The following is a 10,922-nucleotide window of genomic DNA, read 5'->3' as shown; positions in this document are numbered from 1 at the left end:
GCCGCCAAGTGATGAATCTGTGGAACTCATTGCTACAGAAGGCTGTGGAGACCAAGTCATTGATGCATTTAAGACAGGGATAGATAGGGTCTTAATTAGTAAGGGGATCAGGGGTTACAGAGAGAAGGCATGAGGATGGGGTTCAGAAGCAGACCAGCCAAGATTAAATGGTAGAACTGACTCGAAGGGCTGAACAATTTAATTCTGCTCTGACTTCTTATGGTCTTCTGGTCATCTTTGTGGCTCTGTTTATAAGGTGCAAGATTAATCTAAACTGCAGTTCATATAAAGTTAAGAATCACACAACACCAAGTTATAGATCACCTGATGGAGGAGCGACGCTCCGAAAGCTAGCTGTTTCCAATTAAACCTGTTGGACTATAACCTGGTGTTGTGGTTTTTTTAACTTTGTACACCCCAGTCCAACACTGGCTTCTGCAGTTCATATAAATTAACTTAAAATACTGTTACCCCAACGAGCATTAATTTTTATTCCGAAGCAAGATCCTTCTAAAAGTGACATTTCCTGAACACACCTGGACTCGAGGGACGACATTGATCAATTCCCCTTGGTTTCGAGTTGCAAAACAATCTCCTTCTGGAAGCTGACATATTACAAAAATGGGTGAAAGTGAGGACTGCAGATGCTGGAGATCAGAGTCGAGAATGTGGTGCTGGAATAGCACAGCAGGTCAGGCAGCATCCGAAGAGCTGGAGAATCGATGTTTCAGGCAAAAGCCCTTCATCGTGGGGCGGCACGGTGGCTCAGTGGTTAGGTCTGCTACCTCACAGTACTGGGGGCGCGAGTTCAATTCTGGCCTCAGGCAACTGTCTGTGTGGAATTTGCATGTTCTCCCCCGTGTCTGCATGGGTTTGCTCTGGTTTCCTCCCACAGTCCAAAGATATGCAGGTGAGGTAAATTGGCCATGCTAAACTGCCTGAAGTGTTAGGTGCATTAGTCAGGGATAATTACAGGGTAGGGGAATGGGTCTGGGTGGGTTACTCTTCGGAGGGTCAGTGTGGACTTGTTGGGCTGAAGGGCCTGTTTCCATACTGTAGGGAATCTAACTATTACAAAAATGGCCTATAGGGGAGCACTAATGTCTTTCCTTGGGAAATATTTGTAAAAGATAATGTCTTCATGTCAAGAGGCTTCAAGATGACTAATTAGGGCTCTCAGAATGACCCGATAACCATAAGGCATAGGAGCAGATGTCAGCCATCAAGTCCACTTAGCCATTCAATGAAATCATGGTTAATTCGATAATCCTCGACTCCATTTTGGTGCCTTTCCACGATTCCTTAATTATTCAAAATCAGCCTCGAATATACATAACAACCCAGCCTTGATAGCCCTCTGCAATAAATAATTCCACAGGATCACTGTCTTAAACAGGCAAGCTCTTATTCTGAGATTATGCCCTCTGGTCCTAGATTCTCCCACAAAGGGAAACAACATCTCCATATCTATCCTGTCAAGCCGCCTAAGAATGGAATATGTTTCAATATGGTTTCCTTCCAATGCTCTTTGGGGGGCAAAGTGGTTGTCTAAGCTGAGTGAGCTTTTAAATACAGATATTCATAACTTCTTTTCAATTGTAACGTTGTTTAAGTTAAGCGTTGGATCAATCTCTCTTTGAACTCTCTTTGAACACCAACAATATTTGAGGTGGCTACAATGAAACAGAGTGAGAACAGAAATACATGGAAAAAGGATGCTTACCAATGAAGAATGTTTCTGCTCAGTAGCCTCTTCATTTCAATGTCTCTTCTCGAAACCCGGAGCCCTCATCCACTTGGTGATATCCTCACTCCAAGCCCAGTTCAGATGGAATAGCTGACTCTTCAGTTTGCTTCCTCCTACATAGAACATAGAACATAGAACAGTACAGCACAGAACAGGCCCTTCGGCCCACGATGTTGTGCCGAGCATTTGTCCTAGCTTTTTTTTTCTTTTTTTCTTATTTTTCTTTCCAAAATGGACAACCTCACACTTGGCAGGGTTGAACTCCATCTGCCACTCCTCAGCCCAGCTCTGCATCATATCCAAGTCCCTTTGCAGCCGACAAGAGCCCTCCTCACTATCCACAACTCCACCAATCTTCTTATCGTCTGCAGATTTACTGACCCACCCTTCGACTCCCTCATCCAAGTCATTAATAAAAATTACGAACAGCAGAGGACCCAGAACTGATCCCTGCGGAACTCCACTTGTAACTGGGCTCCAGGCTGAATATTTACCATCTACCACCACTCTCTGACTTCGACCGGTTAGCCAGTTTTCTATCCTGGCTGATTAAGAGAGAGAGAAAAAGAAACATACTTTAGGCATTTAAACTTCAAAAGAATCTTGGAGGTAAACAAAAGATCTAACAATACACTGTGGTACTGAGCATAGTTTGTTATAAGCAGGAATGACTACAAGTAGGATTGCAGTATCCTTTATTTCAACATAGAGCTCTTTCTACACAATTACTTCAACATTCACTTTTCAACACTTGCAGCAGTTTCTGTAAGTATTGACTGAATCCTGTCAGAGATGTTCTTTGAAAATCCAAATTGCTATTGGGATGCAGCGACAACTTGCAGATATAATGTACTTCTGATATAGACAAAGCATCTTTGGATGGCTCAGAGTGACGTAAAGCAACCAAAATACTTTCATGTGGAACAAAACCTTCATCAAAGAAATACGTTTAAAGGATGATCGTAAAGGAGAAGAGGCAGGAGGCATGGTAGGTTTGGAATGAAATTGTAAAGCATAGGTCCGAGTTCAGAGGCAACAAAACCATGAAACGAGAATTTCAATAAATATGAAATTATTTAGATATTGGAAGATAATTTTCAAGTTAGAATGCACCTCATAGCTGTATGTACAAAAATAGCATCAAAGGATAAACTATCAGATACACGTTTAAGCAGTAATATTAGGAGAGCTTCTCCAGCCAGTGAAGGGTCCCACTCAGTTTATCAATATACGTTTCTCGTTCAGATGCTGAACTAAATGTGCCTGTTGATATTTCGGGTTCAGTGCTGACAGATCATCTTCTCCAATATCAATCATTTTTATCTTAAGCGACAAATCTTAACCTCCCTACTTTCGCCTCCCTTTCCATCTGCCTATTCCCTTCCACACTCTCCACCATTAATACGTTTGATTTCTCTGTCTTGAATAACCATTGTTAAGGAAGAAACACTGTCAAAAGATTTCTTATCTGGCACAGGTAGACAATCCTTTATCCGAACATCCAAAATCCGAAAGCCCCGAAATCCGAAGGTTTTTTTGCGAAGTTTTTTTCTCATTAACAAGGTTGTTTGGCGTGCAAACAGTTAACCCAAGTTAACACTCACTTGATGCATGTCACTCAGATGTGACGGTGTGTGGCCCAGCACCAGCCAGCCTGGTTTCTCACTGAAGTCTCAGAAGTCTGCTCCTCCGGTAAGATATTTTTTTAAAAATGCACCATTAAACTGTCACTTATTCTGAATTCTGGAAAACAGCTGTTCCTGACCATTTCAGATAAAGGATCGTTTACTTGGACCATGAAATTCACAAACGAGAGATCAGTCTTTGTAGATTGTTGATGTCAACTGGTAGAACCAAAGAAGAACGTCCATTTACATAAGATCTCCAAAATCTGATCCAAAGAGGTAGCAGACATTGCTGGATCAAGTGGAACAACTGGCAGTCAGGAAACAATTTGCAGATAGTGATCATATTATAAACGTTATGACTATGTGATAAATAAGACAAGGAGGTGCAGATGCTTGCAGATCGGAAACAAGCAAAACCAGAAATTGCTGGAGAAATTAGATTAGATTAGATTACAGTGTGGAAACAGGCCCTTCGGCCCAATAAGTCCTCACCGACCCGCCGAAGCGCAACCCACCCATAACCCTACATTTACCCCTTACTTAACACTACAGGCAATTCACCTGACCTGCACATCTTTGGACTGTGGGAGGAAACCGGAGCACCCGGAGGAAACCCACGCAGACACGGGGAGAACGTGTAAACTCTACACAGTCAGTCGCCTGAGGCGGGAATTGAACCCGGGTCTCTGGCGCTGTGAGGCTGCAGTGCTAACCACTGTGCCACCGTACCGCCCACAAATTCAGCAGGTCTGGCAGAAAACAGGAAATAATAGTGATCCCTGTTCAGACCAGTTAGCAGCTAGGAAAAGGTGATACTTACGCTGATGATAGAGGGTAAGGGACAAAAAAAGTGAGTGGTAGATGGAGACAGAGCCCACAGAAAGAAAGTCCCAGGTCCGATTCCAGCCTCGGGCGACTGTCTGTGTGGAGTTTGCACATTCTCCCAGTGTCTGCATGGGTTTCCTCTGAGTGCTCCGGTTTCCTCCCACAGTCCAAAAATGTGCAGGTCAGGGTGAATTTGCCGTGCTAAATTGCCTGCAGTGTTAGGTGCATTAGTCAGGGGTAAATGTAGGGGAATGGGTCTGGGTGGGTTGCTCTTCGGAGGGTTGGTGCGAACTTGTTGGGCCGAAGGGCCTGTTTCCATACTGGAGGGAATCTAATCTAAAAAAAAGGAAAAAGGTGGGCAGACAAAAGTAAGTAAACCAGGGGCGTGGAGTGGCCAGGTAGGTGATAATGGAGGTGGTGAGTGGGTAGCAACTGGGTTGTTTGCGCTGACAGCATCCCATTTCATGACAGGACCTGGGCTGTGAGGGTGGGTAATGGACATGGAAAGAGGTGATCAGGCTCTAAAATTGCTAAACTCAATGTTGAATTGGTCCCTAAACAGAAGATGAGATGTTGTTCTTCCAGCTTGTGTTGAGCTTCTTTAGTACACGGCAGCAGGCCTGAGACAGAACTATCGGCCAGGCAGCAAGGTGGGGTATTGAAGTGGCAGGCACCTGGAAGCTCAGGGTCATTTTTATAGATAGAATGTACGTGTTTGACAAACCAGTCACTCAGTCTGAGCTTTATCTCTCCAGTCTAGAGGAGACTGCATTATCAGCAGTGAATATGGTAGACGTGATTGACAGATGAATTGCTGTTTCACTCGGGAGGTGTGTTTGGGGCTTCAGATAGTGAGGAGGGAGGAGGTAATTGAGCAAGTGTTTCACCCTGTGTGTTGCCATGGTAGGATGTCATGGCTGTGGGGAGATGTTGGGGGTGGTGGAGGAGTGGACCAGGATGCCTCAGAGGGAATGGTCCCTGTGGAATTCTGTCAGGGAAGGGGAGGATAAGATGTGTTTGGCACTGGCATCCTGCTGGAGATTTGCATAAATGGTGGCATACAATCCTTTTGATATGGATGCCAGTGGGGTGGGATGTCACGACTAGAGAGTGCATCATTGTTATGGGGAGGGGTGAGGGCAGAACTGTAGGAAATGGCTCACAGAATCCTTACAGTGTGGAAACAGTACCTTTGGCCCAACATGTCACACTGATCTGTCGAATGGTAACCCACCCAGATCCATTCCCCTACCCTATTACTCTACAGTTACCCCTGACTAATGCACCTAACCTACTTATATTTGAACACAATGAGTAATTTAGCATGGCCTATTCTCCTGACCTGCACACCTTTGGATTGTGGGAGGAAACTGGAGCACCCAGATGCAACCAATGCAGGCATGGGGAGAACATGAAAACTCCACACAGGCAATCGCCCAAGACAGGAATCTAACCCAGGTCCCTGGCGCTGTGAGGCAGCAGTGCCAACCATTGAGCCACCGTGCAGCCCACTGTACTGGAGAAATAGTAATGGTTAGGGACCCAAATAGGACTGGAACAAGGAATGTTTCACATACTCCACAAAGAGATGGGTCCCATTGCTCCATCTTTGACCTGAAGAAAGTGACAGGAGTTAAAGGAGAAGTTGTTCAAAATGATGACGGAGGAGGGTGGTGGTAGATGAGGTCAGTTCAGGCCTTCTTTCCAGGAAGAAGTGGAGAACCGTAAGGCCATCCTGATGGGGGATTAACATGAAAAGGGACTGCACATCCATAAGCAGCTGGTGACAGGAAAGTGGAAACTCTGAAACCTGATGTAAAGTGTCGGGACAGTCACGGGTAGGAGTGGGAAGAGACTAGATGATGGGAGAGAGAAAAAACAATGACAGAAACAATGAGTCTGCCCGGACAACCCTGCTGGTGGATTTGGGGAAGAAGGTAGAATGAACTGTAAGGGGTTGCGGGATTATATGCTAGGAGACTATGGGGAGGAAATTCCAGACAAAATGATGTTAGTGACAGTTACAGACACGATAGCCTGATGTTTGATGATGGAGTTATGTCCGGGAGAGATAGGAAGTGTCGAAGACCTGGCACTCAACCTCTGCAAGGTAGAAGTCAGTTCGCCAGACTACAAACAGCACCACCCTTGTTGGCAGGCTTGATGACAAAGTCACCATTGTATCTGAGAATATGGAGTGTAGTGTTTTTGTTCATGTGTTTGGGATCCTGTTGTAAAATTTAGATTAGCTGTGGAAAAGGACAAGTAGCAATCAAATTAATTAATTGTGGGAATGCCAGTTTTAAAGGGACTAAAACAGGTCTATCTCAGATAACATGAAATCAAAGCTAGGCAGATATATTGTAATGGAACTAAGGGCTAGCTTTAAACAGAAGGTCGCTTAGGTGTAGTTGACACTAGAGAACCGGATGGGTTTTTATCGTCATCATTTCATGGTCACCAAAAAGGCATGGTAGCTCAGTGGTTAGTACTGCTGCCTCACAGCGCCAGGAACCTGGGTTCAATTCCCGCCTTGGGTGACTGTCTGTGTGGAGTTTGCACATTCTCCCTGTGTCTGTGTGAGTTTCCTCCCACAGTCCAAAGATGTGTAGGTCAGGTGAATTGACCATGTTAAATTTCCCATAGTGTTTAGTGCTTTAGTTGGAGGAATTGGTCTGGGTGGATAACTCTTCAGAGGGTTAGTGTGGACTTGTTGGGCTGAAGGGCCTGTTTCCATACTGTAGGTAATCTAATCTAAAAAAAAAATATGGAATCTAGCTTTTAGTTCCAAATTTATTACCTAAATTCCAATTCCACCAACTGCTGTAGTTTTCTGGAAGTTGACTATTCTTACTCTGGATTGACCTATGTTATTTCTGACCATCATCTTCAACATTAAGATACAATGATCATTGTCCTTCAACATTCTCCCACCATCAATTGATCTATCTCATCTACATCATTCCCAAGAACCTGATCTGGCTGTGCCTCCTTACTTGTGGAAGTGGACGCATACTGCTGTCGGAATTTCTCCTGAACACCCATCATCTTGCTGCCCCCTACAATACAATTATCGCATTCTACATATGGGCAATTAGAAGCCTCATGATAACTATGACGTGTATATCTCTGTACTTGCACTGCAGATTTGTTCCTCTATGTCATGTAAAGATCAAAAGATAACTATAAGTAATGTAATTACACCCTTTTTATTCCCTAGCTGTAGCCAAATCACTTCTGTCCTCCAACCCCATGTAATATCCTTTTTCTCCAATGCTGCAATGCTTTCCTCAACCATAAGTGCCACCCTTTCTCATTTTTTTTCACATTCCTATCGTTTCTGAACATCCTGTAACCAGGAATGTTTAACACCCAGACCTGCCCTACCTTGAGCTTGGACTCCGTTATCACTAGGTATTGATCAGTCAAATGGTCTCCTTCTATAGTGTAACCACTCTGTGGTTATTTTGTTCTATATCACAAAGTACTTCAGAGTCAATGAATTAAGTCTGAAATATAGTTATTGTTTCATAACATAGAAGGCAACTTACACATTGCAAGGTCTCAGAAGCAAACAAACAATTAGATTTCCTACAGTGTGGAGACAGGCCCTTCAGCCCAACAAGTTCACACTGACCTTCAGAAGAGTAACCCACCCAGACCCATTCCTCTGCCCTATAGTTTCCCCTGATTAACATACCTAATGTTATGGGCAATTTAGCACGACCAATTCACTTGCACATCTTTGGATTTTGGGAGAATGTGAAAACTCCACACAGACAGTTGCCTAAGGTTGGAATCGAACTCCAGTCCCTGGTACTGTGAGGCAGCAGTGCTAACCACTGAGCCATTGTGCCACCCATATTCGGTGGTGTTGAATGGGACACATGAATTGTTCTGCCAATGGTGATGTGGAATGTTTTATGTTCATTAACATCAAGTAAAGGGCTAACATCTCATTACAAAGACAACATCACTGAAAATGCAGCAGCCTCTCGGTATTGCAAGACAATAACAGCCTACGTGTTATGCAGAAGTTCAGTTTTAAACCCCTTTGCCTCAAAAGTGAGAATTCTCTCCACTGTGACTCAAGGCTAACAATATCTGTGTGCTTCGTTTCACATTGTCAATCTCGTTTGACATGTTTTTCAATAAATACTACTAAAACTAGACTGTCATACATTTTGTTACTAGTTTAAAATCTTATGTGCACAGAATGACTGCTGCCTCTGTCGACATAACTGTGTGTGCTTTTCAAAGCAATCCACTGAAATTGAGACATTCCTGAAAGATGTTTACATGAACCGCTAAGAATATTGATCTAGTTTATTAAAATACTGAACCCAGTGCCTTGAAATCAGACCATTGGATATCAGCAATAGGCAATAATAACACATTCTTATTAAATTCCTCTGTCTACAATTTTAACAAAGATCTTAACTTGTTAAAAGTAAAATCAAGAGCTTTTTTAAATGTAAAACCAGCTCTGTTTTGAAATGTGTTTATTTTCTTCTATATTTAGAACAAACATCAATTACAGCATTTGATTTTCACCAGAGCTAACCTTAATTACATTTTCTCATCTCACGTGGCCATTTTAGATCAGGTGGACTGGAAGTAATCTTGCTACAAAATAGATTTGTAAATGTCATAATCATGTTCTGACAACCTAACACCAACCTAAAAGCCAGTTTGAAGCAGCCTGACCATCAAAGGAGGCTAAGCTTCGCTCCAGTGGGCATGGAGGTAAAGGCCAGAACTGGCAACGACCTGACCTCATGAGGAAACTGGTAGAGGAAGTGAAGTGTGGAAACAATGCAAAATGAGTCATTCCACTGTTGTTCCAGTTTTACTGGGTTAAAAATCACACAACACCAGGTTATAGTCCAAGAGGTTTATTTGGAAGCACTAGCTTTCGGAGAGCTGCTCCTTCATCAGGTGGTTGTGGAGAATTCTTCACAATCACCTGATGAAGGAGCAGCGCTCTGAAAGCTAGTGCTTCCAAATAAACCTCTTGGACTATAACCTGGTGTCATGTGATTTTTAACTTTGTACACCCCAGCCCAACACTGGCATCTTCAAATCAGTTTTACTGTGCTTGACAGGTATTTTCAATTCTTTCACTGATGCAATAACATCAACCAGTTTTGTATGATAAACATCACGCCACTAAACTGTGTCATGTTTGTCCGATGTTACAAATGTCTTCAAATGCATTTGCTGCACCATCATTTTCTGTGATATGATGTTAAGTCCCAAGATTAGGGGACATTAAAAACAAAGCTGTTGCATTTACAGACCTAAAGTCTAATTTATTTGGGGTGTGGGATATAAATGAATTAATGTTATTTCTGCAAGTATAAATTCTGATACAGAATAGGAATGAGAAAATACATATTCAGCAAAAACAAAGGATATGTGAGCATGAGACATGAATACAGAACAATGGTGGATATATGGGCAAACAGGAAAGCATCTGTTTCCCTTCCTGAAGACACAGGAACTAACCCTAATCAAAGAGGTCAAAGTGGCCTCTGGATGGAAATAGATGCTGATAGAAGAAAAGATATGCCTAATCAATAATCTATAATAGACTGACGTCAAACACCCTTATGGGAGTCAGAGATAAGAGTTTGTCACGGACAAAACAGGATAAACAGAAGTTGTGGGATAAGTCTTAAGGAAATGAGTGACGTAAGCGAAGCAGGGAACAGACAATGGAATAAGGAAAAAAATATGGTATAAATTGCGAGGGGTTTTTGGATATAGTGTGCATTCTGTAATTACCTTACCTGGTAATTAGACAAGGCACCCACCTATAGGTGTATAAATAAAAAAGAAGCTGTTATTCAGATATTTGTCTCGGACTGAAATTATTAAAGTAAGTGAGCTTTTGTTTCTCAAAATTGGGGGCTCGTGTCCGGGATTTTCTTCCATCACCAGGGGGGAGTAGCTGGCCTTGGACACTGGGAAGACGCGTCCCGTTCCCCATTGAGGAGCGGTCTCGTGTCCCGGTTTGGTCTGCTCCCTTGGGTGACTGATGTGAATCCCACAAGAGAGACATCTGAATCAGACAGTGATAGGAGCTCGATAGAAGATACGGTGACAAAAGGGGCCAGACAATTCTGTGCACAGACCAAGGTAAGAAAATTGACTTTTAAGTATTGCCTTGGTGGCCGGGAAAAGAGGAATTTACTCGCTGGGGGACTAGCGAGGGCCCCGGGAAAATGGGGGGTAGGCAGAGTAGCTGTCACGGAGTAAGGGATGAAAAAGTCCCTGGTAACATTCCTCCTGAAAGTCCGTTGGGGAGGATGTTGCGGGATTGGACAAGTAATACTTGTACAAGGGCAAAAGATAAAAAGAAAATGATTAAATATTGTTGTTTAATATGGACCAAAGAACCAATCCTTCGTCCGGCTGTCTTCTGGCCAAAGTATGGTTCGGACGAGGATTGGGTCTGTCAGTATTTAGGGTTGTATGTGAATGGAAAACAACCTTTTAGTCAAGAGGAGGCGGATTATGCGTCCTGGTGGAAAGGCAGTTTGGGAATGATGTTAGTAAAGACAAAGGATTCCCCCTCTGCCCAACCCAGTCCCTGGGATCCTCTTAACTGTTTGCCCCCCCCGTACCATAAAATCAGGTTAGGTGAACAAGGGGAAGGAGGACAGACAGACAGACAGACAGGGAACAGATGATTCACAAGAGGAGGACGAAGGGACAGG

General features: G+C 43.3%; 1 long non-coding RNA gene across 2 annotated transcripts in view; it reads left to right on the top strand.

The window, feature by feature from the left end:
• Positions 1–2,590: 2,590 nt before the first annotated feature.
• LOC148152071 (uncharacterized) overlaps positions 2,591–10,922 on the top strand; it is a 79,888-nt gene continuing 71,556 nt past the window's right edge. For both annotated transcript variants that reach the window (XR_015757148.1, XR_015757145.1), the window contains exons 1-2: positions 2,591–2,739; positions 3,229–3,439. This is a non-coding gene — a long non-coding RNA (uncharacterized LOC148152071). The remainder of the gene's footprint in view (positions 2,740–3,228; positions 3,440–10,922) is intronic.

Source organism: Chiloscyllium plagiosum, unplaced genomic scaffold, assembly GCF_037043375.1.
Source record: "Chiloscyllium plagiosum isolate Xiang-an unplaced genomic scaffold, Cpla_swu_hap1 HiC_scaffold_1, whole genome shotgun sequence".
In the NCBI taxonomy this organism is placed as follows: domain Eukaryota; kingdom Metazoa; phylum Chordata; class Chondrichthyes; order Orectolobiformes; family Hemiscylliidae; genus Chiloscyllium; species Chiloscyllium plagiosum.
This window is presented reverse-complemented; position numbering and strand designations above follow the sequence as displayed.